The following is a 19659-nucleotide window of genomic DNA, read 5'->3' on the forward strand; positions in this document are numbered from 1 at the left end:
TACAGGTTAGGTTAGGATTAGTAAACTGTGGGCATGTTATGTTGGCACTGGAAGCATGGCAACACCTGCAGGCTGTTGAGCACAATCCTCACTGATTCCATTTCACATATGATGCATTTCACTGCATGTTTCAATGTGCATATGACAAATAAAGCTGATCTTCAGTATTTCTTTTATTTTATTTAGTGATACAACACGGAATCAGCTCTTACAGCTCTTCGAGCCACATGGCCCAACAACCCCATGACCCACGGTATTTGCAATAACCAACTAACCTACCCCATATGTCTTTGGACTGTGGGAGGAAACCAGAGCACCCGGAAAAAACCCACACATTCCACAGCAAGGATGTCCAGAGACTCGTTACAGAATGGCGCTGGAATTGAACTCCAAACTCGGTAAGAGTGTCAGGCTAACTGCTACACTACCACCGTGCCCAAATCATTCAAGAATTTAAGAATTCGCCAATATATTGGGAGTGGGTTGTGGAAGGACTCACTGAATTGCTTGTAAACTCTACTGGCATAGAGTCGATGGGCTGAAAGGCTGACCTCTGTGATGTAGCAATCCTGTAATTCTGTAAGTCTTGATCAATCTAAGTGTCTGGGTGAACTTTAGGTGGGTCCTCAATTTCCCTTCAAAAACAAAAATGTTTTGAAAGATATGGTTTTTGGAGTACTGTGATTTCCTTTTCTAAAAGTAATTCCAAGATTTGGAAAGCCAGAACAAACATTTGCTGTCTCTCCTAATGAGCCAGGCATCAGGCCTCAGGTTTCCCTGGACTTCCATTGCCTCTCCAGGTTGCATCCAAGCTTCCAGGTTCATTGTTTTGCTTGTAGCGTCTACAGAACTCTAGTTGAAGTGTCTAGATTGGAGCCAAGTCAAAAAAAATTTCTCCAGCGGCCAAAGCTTTATTCAACCTCAATATTAATTTGTCAGGAGCAATAAGGATAGAGGATTTAATGCCAAGGTTGAGTCTTTTGATGTACCTACCATATATACAGGATGGTGTCAGAAAAGGGCCAGTAACCTCAGGAAGGATCCCACCCACTCTGCTCATGCACTGCTTGTCCCACTCTATTCAGGGAAGAGGCTATATAGTGTCTGCACCAGGACCACCAGACTCCAAAACAGTTCCTTTCCCCAAGCAGTAAGGCTGATCAACACCTTCACCCACTAACCCACCTCTCCACACCCCCAACCACCACTTTATCATTTCCTGTCAGTTACCTTATGTACAGACACTCCTGTGCCTAGTGTCACTTTATCAACGTACAATCAATCTATTTATATAAGCTATCTTGATATTTATATTTATTGTGTATTTGTTTTGTGCTGCATCAGATCCAGAGCAACAATTATTTCATTCTCCTCCGAGTCTGAGGCCTCCGTCGGTCAGGGTCAACCATGGATATCGCAAGCCTGGGCAGTACACTATGGGGAGGAAGCTGTTCCCCAGGCAGCAGGCTCCCTCTCCTCACATCTGATGAACCCAAAGGAACGGCAGAGACCGATACAGTTTGGTACCAGCAGTGTCGCAGGAGTTGCCAGTCAGCAATGTGGGACTGCCTTAGGGGATCCAGCTGCAGATTTTTCCCTCGGGGTTTACTCCTAAAGCCTTCCCCATGACTGGGTATAGCCACAAGGCAGCAGAGGTTTGAGATCAGTGTTTTCTTTCTCCTAGATGAACTGCCAATCATGGCTGATGAGGCGTATCTGCTCCAAGTGACTGGTCTTAAGGCACCAGTAACCCGCCTTTGCTCCTTCTCCTGTCAGTAGAAACAGTTCTGCTGGGCTTAGTAGTTAAGCCACACATGAAGGCCAGGAGCTGGACTTGGTTGTCATAGGGTACTTGAAGTGCACACCATTGGGAGCATTTAACAGGAAGTGGGAGCTTATCCCCATTACCAACCCAGGCTATAACAACCTTAAGGAACCGCTTATATACTGGAAATGACAATAAATAATCTTGAATTTTGAAGGATGGAGGGTTCAGTGCCAAGACTAAGTCTTCTGATGTACCCTTTGGTTCAATTATGTCCCAGGATGGAGCATTATTAAGTAGTTTTTCCAGCAAGGACATGCTTTTTTATTTTTGCAGCCAGAAAACCACCAGGAAGATGATTGCTTCTTCGTGTTGTGGTTGATAGTTCCATTCTCAGGTGCAAAGGGAGTCTCAGGTTCCTGGCCAGCTGACCAATGGCTATCCTTGCAGGTTAACTCTGTGCTGTGGCAGTTGTGGCAGTAGGCAAGAGGGAGGCTGTGTTCTCTTTGAAAACAAAGGTACTGTTGGCCCTCTCTGAGGCTCAGTGGAGATGGAATGGATGCCATAATAATAATAATAATAATTGAATTAAAGAGCACTTTTCATACAGATGATGTAGTACAAAATGCTTTACACTGGGATAAACTGCAAACAGGAAAATAAAATATAAACATGAAAATAAAAGACAAAAAGATTTTATTAAAAACAAGGTTAAATAAATGACCATAAGATATAAGAGCAGAAGTACGCCATTCGGCCCATCGAGTCTGCTCCGCCATTCAATCATGGGCTGATCCAGTCATCCCCACTCCCCTGCCTTTTCCCCATCTCCCCAAAATAGGTATTTAGCTGGTGTTTAAAAGTGTCAGAGAAACATAGAAAACCTACAGCACCATACAGGCCCTTCGGCCCACAATGCTGTGCTGAACATATCCTTACTTTAGAAAATACCTTGGCTTACCCATAGCCCTCTATTTTTCTAAGCCCCATGTACCTATCGAGGAGTCTTTTAAAAGACCCTATCGTATCTGTCTCCACCACCGTCGCCGGCAGCCCATTCCACACACTCACCATTCTCCGCATAAAATATTTACCCCTGACATCTCCTCTGTACCTACTTCCAAGCACCTTAAAACTATGCCCTCTCATGTTAGCCAGTTCAGCCCTGGGAAAAAACCTCCGATTATCCTCACGATCAATGCATCTCATCATCTTGTACACCTCTATCAGGTCACCTCTCATGCTCTGTCGCTCAAAGGAGAAAAGGCCAAGTTCACTCATCCTATTTTATAAGGCATGCTCCCCAATCAAGGCAACATCCTTGTAAATCTCCTCTGCACCCTTTCTATGGTTTCCACATCCTCCCTGTAGTGAGGCAACCAGAACTGAGCACAGTACTCCGAGTGGGGTCTGACCAGGGTCCTATATAGCTGTAACATTACCTCTCGGCTTCTAAACTCAATCCCACAATTGATGAAGGCCAATGCACCATATGCCTTCTTAACCACAGAGTCAACCTGCGCAGCCGCTTTGAGCGTCCTATGGACTCAGACCCCAAGATCCCTCTGATCCTCCACACTGCCAAGAGTCTTACCATTAACACTATATCCTGCCATCATATTTGATCTACCAAAATGAACCACCTCACACTTATGAGGGTTGAACTACATCTGCCACTTCTCAGCCCAGTTTTGCATCCTATCAATGTTCCGCTGTAACCTCTGACAGCCCTTCACACTATCCACAACACTCCCAACCTTTGTGTCATCAGCAAATTTACTAACCCATCCCTCCACTTCCTCATCCAGGTCATTTATAAAAATCACGAAGAGTAAGGGTCCCAGAACATATCCCTGAGGCGCACTACTGGTCACCGACCTCCATGCAGAATATGAGCCATCTACAACCACTCTGTGGGCAAGCCAGTTCTGGATCCACAAAGCAATGTCCCTTAGGATCCCATGCCTCCTTACTTTCTCAATAAGCCTTGAATGGGGTACCTTATCAAATGCCTTGCTGAAATCCATATACACTATATCTACGGCTATACCTTCATCAGTGTGTTTAGACACATTCTCAAACATTTCAGCAGGCTCTTAAGGCACGACCTGCCTTTGACAAAGCCGTGCTGACTATTCCTAATCATATTATGCCTCTCCAAATGTTCATAAATCCTGCCTCTCAGGATCTTCTCCATCAACTTACCAACCACTGAAGTAAGACTCACTGGTCTATAATTTCCTGGGCTATCTCTACTCCCTTCCTTGAATAAGGGAACAACATCTGCAACACTCCAATCCTCCAGAACCTCTTCTGTCCTCATTGATGATTGCTAGAGGCTCAGCAATCTCCTCCCTCGCCTCCCACAGTAGCAGGGGGTGCATCCCATCTGGTCCTGGTGGCTTATCCAACTTAATGCTTTCCAAAAGCTCCAGCACAATCTCTTCCTTAATAGCTACATGCTCAAGCTTTTCAGTCTGCTGCAAATCATCCCTACGATCACAAAGATCCTTTTCCGTAGTGAATACTGAAGCAAAATATTCATTATGTACCTCTGCTATCTCCACTTTTCCACTGTCACACTTGATTGGTCCTATTCTCTCATGTCTTATCCTCTTGCTGTTTATTCATATTATTGTTATGTTTATAATTTTGAAAATTAAAAAAAAAGACTGGAAAAGAATGGGGAAAAAATCCTGTCCACCAAGGCCTTCTCATGGCCCCTTCTGGCTCTCCTAATTTCATTCTTAAGCTCCTTCCTGCTAGCCTTATAATCTTCTTGATCTCTATAATTACCTAGTTTTTTGAACCTTTTGTAAGCTCTTCTTTTCTTCTTGACTAGATTTACAACAGCCTTTGTACACCATGGTTCCTGTACCCTACCATCCTTTCCCTGTCTCATTGGAAAATACCTACGCAGAACCCCCTGAACATTTGTCACATTTCTTCTGTGCATTTCCCTGAGAACATCTGTTTCCATTTTAGCTTCCAAGTTCCTGCCTGGTAGCCTCATATTTCCCCTTATTCCAATTAAGTGTTTCTCTAACTTGTTTATTCCTATCCCTCTCCAAGGCTATGTTCAAGGAGATAGAATTGTGATCACTATCTCCAAAATGCTCTCCCACTGAGAGACCTGACACCTGACCAGGTTCATTTCCCAATACCAGATCAAGTACAGCCTCTCCTCTTGTAGGCTTATCCACATATTGTGTCAAGAAACCTACCTGAGCACACCTAACAAACTCCACCCCATCTAAACCCCTCACTCTAGGGAGAGGCCAATCAATATTTGGGAAATTAAAATCTCCCACGACAACAACCCTGTTATTATTACTCCTTTCCAGAATCTGTCTATCTGTCTTCTGTCTGCTCCTCGATGTCCCTGTTACTATTGGGTTGTCTATAAAAAAAACACCCAGTAGAGTTATTGATCCCTTCCTATTCCTAACTTTCACCCACAGAGACTCCATAGACAACCCCCCCATGACTTCTTCCTTTACTGCAGCCGTGACAGTATCCCTGATCAACAGTGCCACGCCCCCACCTCTTTTGCCTCCCTTCCTGTCATTTCTGAAACTTCTAAAGCCTGGCACTTGAAGTAGCCATTCCTGCCCCTGCACCATCCAACTGTCTGTAATGGCCCCTACATCATAGCTCCAAGTGCTTTTCCACACTCTAAACTCATCCGCTTTGTTCATGATACTCTTCACATTAAAATAGACACATCTCAAACCATCAGTCTGAGTGCGTCCCTTCTCTATCATCTGCCTATCCTCCCTTTCGCACTGTCTCCAAGCTTTTTCTATTTGTGAGCTAACCACCCCTTCCTCCATCACTTCAGTTCGGTTCCCACCCCCCAGCAATCCTAGTTTAAACTCTCCCCAATAGCTTTTGCAAACCTCCCCGCCAAGATATTGGTCCCCCTGGGATTCAAGTGCAACCTGTCATTTTTGTATAGGTCACACCTGCCCCAAAAGAGGTCCCAATGATCCAGAAATCTGAATCCCTGCCCCCTGCTCCAATCCTTCAGCCATGCATTTATCCTCCACCTCATTCTATTCCTATACTCACTGTCACGTGGCACAGGTAGCAATCCCGAGATTACTGCCTTTGAGGTCCTGTTTCTCAACTTCCTTCCTAACTCCCCATGGTCTGCTTTCAGGACCTCCTCCCTTTTCCTACCTATGTCCTTGGTACCAATATATGCCACAACCTCTGGCTGTTCTCCTTCCCACTTCAGGATATCATGGACATGATCAGAAACATCCTGGACCCTGGCACCTGGGAGGCAAACTACCATCTGTGTTTCTTTCCTGCGTCCACAGAATCGTCTGTCTGACCCCCTAACTATAGAGTCCCCTATCACTGCTGCCATCCTCTTCCTTTCCCTACCCTTCTGAGCCACAGGGCCAAACTCTGTGCCAGAGGCGTGACCCCTGTTGCTACCCTCAGGTAGGCTGCCCCCCACAACAGTACTCAAACAGGAGTACTTATTGTTAAGGGGGACAGCTACTGGGGTACTTTCTAGCATCTGCCTCTTGTCCTTCCCTCTTCTGACTGTTGCACACTTACCTGTCTCCCGAGGCCCCGGTGTGACTACCTGCCTATAGCTCCTCTCTATTACCTGCTCACTCTCCCTGACTAGACGGAGGTCATCGAGCTGCATCTCCAATTCCCTAACACGATCCCTAAGGAGCTGCAGCTCAATGCATCTGGTGCAGATGTGGCTGTCCGGGAGGGTGGGAGTCTCCCAGACTTCCCACATCTGACACAGAGCACAGAACACTGGCCTCACACACATTCTTCCTGTCTGTATTCTTCACAAGTAACATACCTCGCTGTGACCCGATATCGCCGAAGCCCCATTGAGCCAAAGTCTTCCTACTCTGTCTCCCTCTACTCTGTCACCCACTCTATAAAGCTGTCTCCTTTTAAACTCTTCTCTCTGTTCTCACTGGCTGACGTCCATGCGCTTGCGTAGTCGTGTTCCGATCAAACCGCATTGCATTGTATTTTCTGACATTACGCTGCTGGTGCTTCGGGCAACAATGAAGATCCTCCACCTCTGGTGGTCTTCAGAGCTTCCTTCATCGTGTACGTGTTGACTGAGTCTGCATCCCTTATAATTTTAGGTATTGAATTCCACAGTTTAGAAGCACAGTTCAAAAAAGCTGAGCTGACAATTACCTTCTGAGGTAGAGTCTTTAAATTCAACAGGCCAGAAGAAGAAGACCTGAGAGTTTGAGCAGGATTATAAAGAGCTTTAAAATCCATTCTAAAAGATACAGGAAGCCAATGCAGAGTGGCTGAGGAAATGATATGTTCCCTCATCTAGGTTTTGGTTAAAAGTCTAGTGGTGGTCATCTGAGTGACTGAAAGAAAACTTGTTTTGGAAGGCCAGTAAAAAGTGCATCGCAGTAACTTAATCCGTTCATTATAAAGACATGAATTAGTTTTGCAGCATTGTTACGTGACAGAAACAGACGTAACTGTAATATCTCTGAAGTGCAGACACGCTGCTGTTTCTTACTTACTGCTTGCTTAGTCGCTGGCATTTAAGGCAGTAATGAAAGTCCTCCATCTCTGTCTGCACTTGGTCATCTTCTCTGGAGGAATTTCATGAGAAAATTTCCAGGAACAAAGCAGTTAATGTACAGTACTGTGAAAAGTACTGTATAATATATAGATTTGTTATTGTAATTTATAGTTTTTTATTATGCATTGCATTGTATTTTCTTACATTCCGTTGCGGTGTTTAGGGCAGCAATGAAGGTCCTCCACCTAGGCTGCTCCGGATATTTATGTTAACCCATCAATATGTAAGAATCTTACAGATGCTGGAAATCCAGAGCAACGAGCACAAAACGGTGGAGGAACTCTGCAGGTCAGACAGCATCTATGGAGGGGAACAAATAGTCAATGTTTTAGGCTGAGACTCTTCACAAGACTCTGAACATACCTACCCTCCTCTCTCTGTTTCAGCTGCCCAGACTCCGCAGCAGGGTTCACGGATGTGACATTAGCTTCACCTGACACATGAATATCGAAACATACAGGGAAATGCATCACTTGCATCAATGATCAACAGTCCAAGACTGTGCTGGGGGCAGCCTGCAAGTATCACCTCACTCCCCATGTCAACATTGTACAGCCACACTAAAAAAGGGGTAATGAGGTAGTGTTCATGCATTCATTGACCAGTCAGAAATCTGATGGTGGAGGGGAAAAAGCTGGGCTGAGGAGTGGCAGATGAAGTTCAAACCTGAAAAGTGTGAAATGAATCACCTTGTTGAACCTGAAGGTAGGACAGGGGGATCATGAGGTCCATGTCTAGAGATCCCTCAAAGTTTTCACACAAGTTGATTGGGTGATTACTAATGCATATGGTGTGATAGTCTTCAGCAGTCAGGGGATTGAGTTCAAAAGCCACGAGGTAACGTTGCTCTCTAGAACCCTAGTTAGACCACACTTGGAATATTGTATTCGGTTCTGGTCGCCTCATCATAGGAAAGATATGAAAGCTTTAGAGAGAGTGCAGAGGAAGTTTAAGGATCATGTATTATGAAGAAAGCCTTTCCTCTTCAGAGTGAAGGATGCTGAGAAGTAACACCTTCTAGCTTGTCCTCCTTCCCACCCTCTATTTTCTTATTTGAGCACCTATCCTCTTCATTTCCAGTCCTGATGAAGAGTCTCGGCCCGAAATATTGGCTGTTCATTCTATTCTATAGATGCTGCCTAACCTGCTGGGTTCCTCCAGCATTTGGTATGTGTTGCTGATGGTATGCTTTTGTGTGATAACTGGATCAGATCAGGCACTGGCGGTCCAACAATACATTGGATTGCTGGCAGCTGATTGCTTTGCAAGAGGAAATATGCATATGGCACTTGATAATGAGCATGTCTCATAAAAATTAATGGGATTCGGAGAATTTAGTTTTCTGCAGACATGGTAATTTATGGTCAACATGGCTTCCTGCCAATTAGCTGGTGAACAGCTGAAGTTAGATTCTAGCCAGGAGTGTAACTCCTAGAAATTTTTCTTAGTTGACAACAGAACCCATGTAATCACTTATTTTCGATGTACAGTGCAGAACAAGCCCTTGAGTCCCAATGAGCCCACGCTGCGCCAGCAGAAAGGAGGTCCAGGAGCCTCAGGGCTCATGCCACCAGGCTCAGGAACAGTTATAACCCCTCAACCATCAGGCTCTTGAACCAGAGGGGATAACTTCACTCAACTTCTCTTGCCCCATCATTGAACTGTTCCCACAACCTACGGACTCTTCATCTCATGTTCTCGATATTTTTTGGTTATTTATTATTTTATTTTTTCTTTCATTTTGTATTGGCACAGTTTGTAATCCTTTGCACACTGCATGTCCACCCTGTTGGTGCGGTCTTTCATTGATTCTGTTGAGGTTATTGCATTTACTGAGTATGACCACAGGAAATGAATCTCAGTATTGTATATGGTGACATATATGTACTTTGATAACAAATTTACTTCGAACTTTGACTTTGAGCTGCATCACACAGCAATTCACCTATTTAACCCTTACCTAATCACGGGTCAATTTACAATGACCAATTAACCTACTGAACTGGTATGTCTTTAGATTATGGGAGGAAATTGGAGGACCTGGAGAAAATTGTACATTTTACAGGGAGGGCATACAAATTTCTTCCAGACATTGTTGGAATTGAACTGCAAACTCTGACTCCCTGAGCTCTAATAGCATCACGCTAACCACTATGCAACTATGGTGTCCAGCTGGATAAAGTCGGAGCTATAATTCAGTGCAACTGTATGGCTTTTAAAGAAAGCCATTATAAAGTGATTACAGATACAAAGAAAAATGGAAAAAACATGTGTAAAAACCTCTCCAATCATTTTAAAATTATGCCCCTCATAATTCAAGATTCAGGATTGTTTAATGTCATTTCCAATACACAGTGTAAAGGAGAACAAAATAATTGTTACTCTGGATCCTTTGCAGCACAAAAAGACACATTAAGATAAAGAACACAATAATAATAAAACACAATAAATATAAATACATAAGATAGCTTATGTACATAGGTTGATTGTGTGTCCATAAAGTGACACTAGGCACAGGAGTGTCTGTACATAAGGTGACTCTGACAGGAAATGATAAAGTAGTGGTGGTTGGAGGCGTGGAGGGGTGGGTTAGAGGGTGGAGGTGTTGATCAGCCTTACTGCATGGGGAAAGGAACTGTTTTTGAGTCTGGCGATTCTGTTCTGGATACTACATAGTCTCCCTGATGTGAGTGGGACAAACAGTCCATGAGCAGGGTGGGTGGGATCCTTCATGGTGTTACTGGCCCTTTTCCGGCACCTTTCCCAATGGATGTCCTTTACTTCAACTGTGTGGCTTCCTGCTGATGGCTAAGTATAAGGTGACTGAGGACTCCGAGAAGAGTGGAACAATATGTGTAAAAACCTCTGCAACTACCTTAAAATTATGCCCTCTTGAATTAGCCATTTCCACTCTGGGGAAAAAAGTTGGTGGCTGTTCAGTCTGACCACATCACCCGTCATCAGATACACCTCTACCAAGTCATATCTTCAAAAGGCAATGCCTCAAAAAGACAGCATCCATTTTTAAGAACCCTATCACCCAAGACATACCCTCTTCTCATTGCTACCATCATGGAGGAGGCACAGGAGCCTGAAGACGTATACTCAATGTTTCAGGAACAGCTTCTTCCCCTCTGTTATCAAATTTCTGAATGGACAATAAAACATAGTAACATCGAGAACCTACAGCACATACAGGCCGTTCAGCCCACAGTGCTGTGCCAAACGTGTACTTACTTTAAAAATTACCTAGGGTTACCCATAGCCCTCTATTTCTTTAAGCTCCATGTACCTATCCAGGAGTCTCTTAAAAGACCCTATCGTTTCCGCCTCCACCACCGTCACCGGCAGCCTACTCCACACACTCACCACTCTCTGCATAAAACACCTACCCCTGACATCTCCTCTGTACCTACTTCTAAGCACCTTAAAACTGTGCCCTCCCGTGTTAGCCATTTTAGCCCTGGGAAAAAGCCTCTGACTATCCACACGATCAATGCCTCCCATCATCTTATCACGTCTATCAGGTCACCCCTTATCCTCCAGTGCTCCAAGGAGAAAAGGCTGAGTTCACTCAACCAATTTTCATAAGGCATGCTCCCCAATCCAGGCAACATCCTTGTAAATCTCCTCTGCACCCTTTCTGTAGTTTCCAAATCCTTCCTGCAGTGAGGTAACCAGAATTGAGTACAGTACTCCAAGTGGGGTCTGAGCAGGGTCTTACACAGCTGCAACATTATCTCTCGGTCCTTGAACTCAATCCCACAGTTGATGAAGGCCAATACACCATATGTCCTCTTAACCACACAGTCAACCTGCGCAGCAGCTTTGAGTGTCCTATAGACTCAGACCCCAAGATCCCTCTGATCCTCCACACTGCCAAGAGTCTTATCATTAATACTATATTCTGCCATCATATTTGACCTACCAAAATGAACCACTTCACACTTATCTGGGTTGAACTCCATCTGCCACATCTCGGCCCAGTTTTGCATCCTATCGATGTCCCGCTGTAAACTCTGACAGCCTTCCTCACTATCCACAACACCCCAAGCTTTGTATCATCAGCAAAATTATTAACCCATCTCTCCACTTCCTCATCCAGGTCATTTATAAAAATCACGAAGAGAAGGGGTCCCAGAACAGATCCCAGAGGCACACCACTGGTCACCGACCTCCATGCTGAATATGAGCCATTTACAACCACTCTTTGCCTTTTGTGGACAAGACAATTCTGGATCCACAATGCAAGTTCCCCTTGGATCACATGCCTCCTTACTTTCTCAATAAGTCTTACATGGAGTACCTTATCAAATGCCTTGCTGAAATCCATATACACTACATCTACTGCTCTCCTTCATCAATATGTTTAGTCACATCCTTAAAAAATTCAATCAGGCTTGTAAGGCACAACTTGCCTTTGACAAAGCCATGCTGACTAATCCTAATCATATTATACCTCTCCAAATGTTCATAAATCTGCCTGTCAGGACCTTCTCCATCAACTTACCAACCACTGAAGTAAGACTCACTGGTCTATAATTCCTGGGCTATCTCTTCTCCCTTTCTTGAATAATGGAAGAACATCTGCAATCCTCCAATCCTCTGGAACCTCTCCCGTCCCCGCCTATGATGCAAAGATCATTTCCAGAGGCTCAGCAATCTCCTCCCTCACCTCCCACAGTAGCCTGGGGTACATCTCGTCCAGTCTTGGAGACTTATCCAACTTGATGCTTTCCAAAAGCTCCAGAACATCCTCTTTCTTAATGTCTATATGCTCAAGCTTTTCAATATTCTGTAAGTTCATCCTTACAACCGCCAAAATCCTTTTCCATAGTGAATACTGAAGCAAAGTATTCATTAAGTACATTTGCTATCTCCTCTGGTTCCATACACACTTTTCCACTGTCACACTTGATTGGTCCTATTCTGTCACGTCTTATCCTCTTGCTCTTCACATACTTGTAGAATGCCATGGTGTTTTCCTTAATCCTGCTCGCCAAGGCCTTCTCGTGGCCCCTTCTGACTCTCCTAATTTCATTCATTAGCTCCTTCCTGCTAGCCTTATAATCTTTTAGATCTCTATCATTACCTGGTTTTTTGAACTTTTTTTTTGCTCTGTTTTTGTACTACTTACTTAATTTAAATGAATATATAATTTTAATTAATAGTTTTACTATTATTATGTATTGCAATGTACTGGAAGGAGCCATGTGTCTACTTTCTGTCTGTATTGTACTTTGTGGAGCATGTTTATTATGGATAATTTGTCATGTGGGTTAGGGCATAGAAGCGAATGAGTATAGTTATGCATTTACACTTTGTCTAAGTTTTTAATATCGGTCAAGCCAGAGAGGCAGCTGGAATGATATTTTCTTGTTGACTGTTTAAGAATGTTAATTTCCCATAAATAGCTAAGATCACCAAAAGTTGATTCAAAAGAGGATACCAAAAGTTTCTTCAGATACATAAAGTGTAAAAGAGAAGCGAGAGTAGATATCAGACCACTGGAAAACAATGCTAGAGAGGTAGTAATGGGAGACAATGAAATAGTGGATGAACTGAATAAGTATGTTGCATGAGGTGTGAAAGACACTAGCAGTATGGTGGAAGTTTCAGGTGTCAGTGGTCATGAAGTATGTGAAGATACCATTACTAGAGAGAAGGTTCTTGGGAAACTGAAAGATCTGAAGGTAGATAAGTCACTTGGACCAGATGGTGTATACCCCAGAGTTCTGAAAGAGGTGGAAGAAATGATCATGGAGGCATTTGTAATGATCTTTCAAGGATCACTGGAATCTGGAATGGTTCTGGAAGACTGGAAAAAGAAGGGAGAGGGGCAGAAGAAATGAAACGATAGGCCACTTAGTTTGACCTCAGTGGTTGGGAAGATAAAAAAAATAGAAATCTGCAGCACAATACAGGCCCTTCGGCCCACAATGCTGTGCTGAACATACACTTAGTTTAGAAATTACCTAGGGTTACCCATCGCCCTCTATTTTTATAAGCTCCATGTACCTATCCAGGAGTCCCTTAAAAGACCCTATTTTATCTGCCTCCACCATCATCACCGGCAGCCCATTCCACACACTCACCACTCTCTGCGTAAAAAAAACTTACCCCTGACATCGCCTCTGTACCTACTTCCAAGCACCTTAAAACTGTGCCCTCTTGTGTTAGCCATTTCAGCCCTGGGAAAAAGCCTCTGATTATCCACACAATCAATGCCTCTCATCATCATATACACCTCTATCGGGTCACCACTCATCCTCCACCGCTCCAAGGAGAAAAGGCTGAGTTCACCCAGCCTATTCTCATAAGGCATGCTCCCCAATCCAGGCAACATCCTTGTAAATCTCCTCCTTGTAAATAACCTACTGTAGAAACTGCCTAGAATTTTCCTACCACATAGCCCTCTACTTTTCTAAGCTCCGTGTACCTATCTAAGACTCTTTTAAAAGACCCCATTGTATCTGCCTCCAGCAACTTCACTGGGAGTGCATTCCCTGCACCCACCGCCCTCTCTGAGAAAAGAATTACCTCTGTCATCCCCCTTGTACCTACTTCCAAGCACCTTAAAATTATGTCTGCTTGTGTTAGCCATTTCAGCCCTGGGAAAATCCTCTGGCTACCCACACAATCAATGCCTCTCATCATCTTATACTCCTCTATGTATTAGTAGATTATTAAAGATGAGGTCTCAGAGTACTTGGAGGCACATGATAAAATAGGCTGTAGTCAGCATGGCTTCCTCAAGGGAAAATCTTGCCTGACAAATCCATTGAGAAGTCTTTAAGGAAGTAACAAGCAGGTTAGACAAAGGAGAATCGGTTGATGTTGTGTATATGGATTTTCAAAAGGCCTGAGACAAGATGCCACACATGAGGCTGCTGAACAAGCAAGAGCCCATGGTACCTTAGGCAAGATCCTAGCATGGATAAAGCAGTGGTTGATGGTAGGTGGCAAAGAGTGGGAATAGAAACATAGAAATATAGAAAACCTACAGCACAATACAGGCCCTTCAGCCAACAAAGTTGTGCCGAACATGTCCCTACCTTAGAAATTACTAGGGTTACCCATAGCCCTCTATTTTTCTAAGCTCCATGTTCCTATCCAAAAGTCTCTTAAAAGACCCTATCGTATCCACCTCCACCACTACTGCCGGCAGCCCATTCCACGCATTCACCACTCCCAGCACCTTAAACCTGTGTCTCTTATGGCAGCCATTTCAGCCCTGGGAAAAAAGCCTCTGACTATCCACACAATCAATGCCTCTCATCATCTTATACACCTCTAACAGGTCACCTCTCATCCTCCGTCACTCCAAGGAGAGAAGGCCGAGTTCACTCAACCTGTGTTCATAAGGCATGCTCCCCAATCCAGGCAACATCCTTGTAAATCTGCTCTGCACCTTTTCTATGGTTTCCACGTCCTTCCTGTAGTGAGGTGACCAGAACTGAGCACAGTACTCCAAGTGGGGTCTGACCAGGGTCCTACATAGCTGCAACATTACCTCTCGGCTCTTAAATTCAATTCCACGATTTATGAAGGCCAATACACCGTATGCCTTCTTAAACACAGAGTCAACCTGCGCAGCTGCTTTGAGCGTCCTATGGACTCGGACCCCAAGATCCCTCTGATCCTCCACACGGCCAAGTGTCTTACCATCAATATTATATTCTGCCATCATATTCGACCTACCAAAAAGAACCACTTCACACTCATCTGGGTTGAACTCCATTTGCCACTTCTCAGCCCTGTTTTGCATCCTATCAATGTCCCACTGTAACCTCTGACAGCCCTCCACACTATCCACAACAGCCCCAATCTTTGTGTCATCAGCAAAGTTACTAACCCATCCCTCCACTTGCTCATCCAGGTCATTTATAAAAATCACGAAGAGTAAGGGTCCCAGAACAGATCCTTGAGGCACACCACTGGTCACCGACTTCCATGCAGAATATGACCCCTCTACAACTACACTTGGTCTTCTGCGGGCAAGCCAGTTCTGGATGCACAAAGCAATGTCCCCTTGGACCCAATGCCTTCTTACTTTCTCAATAAGCTTTGCATGGGGTACCTTATCAAATGCCTTGCTGAAATCCATATACACTACAATAAAGGGAGTCTTTTTTGACTGGCTGCTGGTAACTAGTGGTGTCCACAGGCGTGTGTTGGGACCAATTCTTTTTATATTATATGTCAATGATTTGAATAACAGAATTGATGTTGCAAAATTTGCCAATTATATGAGGATAGGTGGAGGGACAGGTAGCTTTGAGAAAGTAGAGAGGCTACAGAAGGACTTAGACATATGAGGAGAATGGGTAAAGAAGTGGCTGATGGAATACAGTGTCAAGAAGTGTATGGTCGTGGACTTTGGTAGAAGAAATGAAAGGGTTGACTCTTTTTGAAATGGAGAGAAACTACAAAAAACTGAGGTGGAAAGGGTCTTGGGAGTCCTTGTGCAGGATTCCTGAAAGGTTGGCAGGTTGAGTCTGTGGGGAGGAAGGCCAATGCAATGTTAGCATTCATTTCAAAGTGAAAATTTGTTGAAACTTTTTTAAAGCGCTGGCCAGGCCTCACTTGGAGAATTGTGAGCAGGTTTGGGCACCCTGTCTTAACAAGGATGTACTGAAACTGGAAGGGGTTGAAAGGAGGTTCACAAAAATGATTCCAAGGTTGAGCGGCTTGTCATATAAAGAGCGTTTGATGGCTCTGGGCCTGTATTCACTAGAATTCAGAAGAATGAGGGCTAACCTCTTTGAAAACTATCAAATGGTGAAAGACACATAAAAGTTGCTGGTGAACGCAGCAGGCCCTGGGTCTCGGCCTGAAACGTCGACTGCACCTCTTCCTAGAGATGCTGCCTGGCCTGCTGCGTTCACCAGCAACTTTTATGTGTTTTGCTTGAATTTCCAGCATCGCAGAATTCCTGTTGTTTGCGTTTTTAAAATGGTGAAAGATCTTGGTAGAATTGATGTGGAGAGGATGTTTCCTGTGGGAGAGTTAAAGACCAATGGACACAGCCACAAAACAGAGGGTCATCCTTTTAGAACGGAGATGAGGAGGCATTTCTTTAGCCAGAGAGTGGTGAATCTGTGGAATTCATTGCCACAAGCAGCTGTGTGGACCACATCTTTACGCATATTTAAGGCAGAGGTTGATTAGTCAGGGCATCAAGGGATATGGGAAGAAGGCAGGAGATTACCTCTGCCCATTGGGTGGATCTCAAGAGCATGTCAAACTGAGAACACTTCTGACCCTTGGGTAGTTCTCAAGCAGTTGCATGGATTTCATAACGGCTAGCATAACACTTTACACTGCCCACTTATGTTGGGGTTCAATTCGTACCGCTGTCTGAAAGGAGTGTGAACAATTACCCTGTGACCACGTAGCTTTCTTCTGGGTGCTCTGGTTTCTTCCCACATTCCAAAGAGCTACAGGCTAGGATGAGTAAGTTGTGGGCATGCTATGTTGGCACCTGAAGCATGGCGACACTTGCAGGCTGCCCCAGCACATGCTCAGACTGTGTTGGTCATTGATGCAAATGACACATGTCACTGTATGTTTTGATGTGACAAATAAAGCTAATCTTTATTCTCTGTCAAGCAGGAAACCTGTCCAAATTGTGAGGAGAAATTTGGATTGCTCAAAAAATGTCACTGGAATCCAAGTTCCTGGTTAATACAGAACCCTGCTCAGTATAAATTTGTCTACTGCAATGTTTTGCTAAATAACCACAGTTTTGGGGATCAATTGAGCCAACGATCAGGGTTCAATTTCTGCCACCATCTGTAAGGAGTTTGTACGTTCTCCCCATGCCTGCGTGGGTTTCCTTCAGCTGCTCCGGTTTCCTCCCACAGTCTAAAGATGTATGGGTTAGGGTTCGTAAGCTCTATGTTGGTGCCAGAAGCATGGTGACATTTATGGGCTGCCCCCCAGCACATTCCTGGATGCAAACGATGCCTTTCAGCGTACACATGATGAATAAGGTTCACCTCTCTCTTTAACAGCAGTACTTTAAGAGGTGTTCAGTTGGCCTTAACGGATTCTGAGGTAACCGAGAGTGTGCATTCATGCATCAATCAGTCCCCATGGCGCTGTCCCCATTGAGTAACCTCTGACAAGGGCGAAAATAACACAAAACACAAGAGGTTCTACAGATACTGGAGATCCAGAGCAACACACTCAAAATACTGGAGGAACTCAGCCGATCAGTCAGCATATATGGAAATGAATAAACTGTCAAAGTTTCAGGCCAAAACCCTTCATCAGGACTGGAAAGGAAGGGGGAAGAAGCAAGAATTAGAAGGTGGGGAGGGCAAGAGGACAAGCTGGAAGGTTACAAGTGAAGACAGGTGGGTGGGGGAGGGGGGTGAAGTAAGAAGCTGGGAGATTATAAGGTAAAAGGATGGAGAAGAATGAATCTGATAGAAGAAAGTGGACCATGGGAGAAAAGGAAGGAGGGGTTTAACTAGAGGGAGGTAATTGGCAGGTGAGGAGAAAAGAAGGGGTAAGAAAGTAGTCAGAATGGGCAACAGAAAAAGAGAGAAAGGGAAGGGGTGAGAAATTGCCAGGACTTAGAGAAATCAATGTTCAAGTTGCCTCACAGGTGGATAGGGTAGTGAAGAAAGCTTATGGGGTGTTAGCTTTCAGAAGTCAAGGGATAGAGTTTAAGAGTCGCGAGGTAATGATGCAGCTCTATAAAACTCTGGTTAGGCCACACTTGGAGTAATGTGTCCAGTTCTGGTCACCTCACTATAAGAAGGATGTGGAGGCACTTGAAAGGGTACAGAGGAGATTTACCAGGATGCTGCCTGGTTTAGAGAGTATGCATTATGATCAGAGATTAAGGGAGCCTCTTGGAGAAAAGGAGGATGAGAGGAGACATGATCAAGGTATACAAGACATAAAGAGGAACAGATAGAGTGGACAACCAGTGCCTCTTCCCCAGGGCACCACTGCTCAATAGAAGAGGACATGGCTTTAAGGTAAGGGGTGAGAAGTTCAAAGGGGATATTAGGGGAAGGTTTTTTACTCAGAGAGTGGTTAGTGCGTGGAATGCACTGCCTGAGTCAGTGGTGGAGGCAGATACACTAGTGAAATTTAAGAGACTACTAGACAGGTATATGGACAGGTTTTAGGGGTAACCTGAGGGGGAACTTTACTCAGAGAGTGGTGGCTGTGTGGAACGAGCTTCCAGCAGAAGTGGTTGAAGCAGGTTCGATGTTGTCGTTTAAAATTAAACTGGACAGCTATATGGACAGGAAAGGAATGGAGGGTTATGGGCTGAGTGCAGGTCGGTGGGACTAGGTGAGAATAAGAGTTTGGCATGGACTAGAAGGGCCAAGATGGCCTGTTTCTGTGCTGTAATTGTTATATGGTTATATGCCATCAGGTTGGAGGGTATGAGGTGCTTCTCTTCCACCCTGACAGTGTCCTCGTTGAGGCAGTAGAAGAGGCCATGGACCGACATGTCAGAATGGGAATGGGGAATGGAATTAAAATGGTTAGGCACTGGGAAATTGTGTTTTTTGCAGATGGAAAAATACATTTCTGTGGTATTGATGTTCGAGTTAAAGGTCAGGATGAGGTTAGAGTTGCAATCCTGTAAATTTTCTTTTCCTGAGATCACATAAATTTGACAGTTTCTATAGTCAATTATTTCTGAGTGTCTGTTGATGACTATCAGGTGGCTGGAGTCTCAGAACTCACAGCACTTGGTCAACTGTGGAGCCTACAAAGTTAATTTACTTAAAGAGCAGTGTAGTTACAGGGTACAGGAAACAGGATCCAAAGAAACTGCAGCAACTTTGCTCCTTCTCAGAACTAGCCTAGCCACTATCAGAAAGGTGCTGGGACATCATGAAGACTCCCACCCACCCTGCTCATGGACTGTTTGTCCCACTCCCATCAGGGAAGAAGCTACGTAGCATCCATCCCAGAACAACTAGACTCACCACAGTTCCTTTCCTCAAGCACGAAGACTGATCAACACCTCCACCCACTAACCCACCCCTCCACACCCCCAGCTACCACCAATATATCATCTCCTGCCAGAGTCACCCTATGTACAGATACTCTTATACCTTGTATCACATGATGGACATAAAATCCAGTCTATGTATTTAAGCTATCTTACATATTTAAATTGATAGTGTTTTTTAAAATAATTATTGTGTTCTTTATCTTATTGCATTTTTTTGTGCTGCATCGGATCAGGAGTAACAATTATTTTGTTCTCCTTTACACTTGTGAACTGGAAATTACATTAAACAAGCTTGAATCTTGAATT

The sequence above is a fragment of the Mobula birostris genome, chromosome 4 (assembly GCF_030028105.1).
Source record: "Mobula birostris isolate sMobBir1 chromosome 4, sMobBir1.hap1, whole genome shotgun sequence".
Classification (NCBI taxonomy): domain Eukaryota; kingdom Metazoa; phylum Chordata; class Chondrichthyes; order Myliobatiformes; family Myliobatidae; genus Mobula; species Mobula birostris.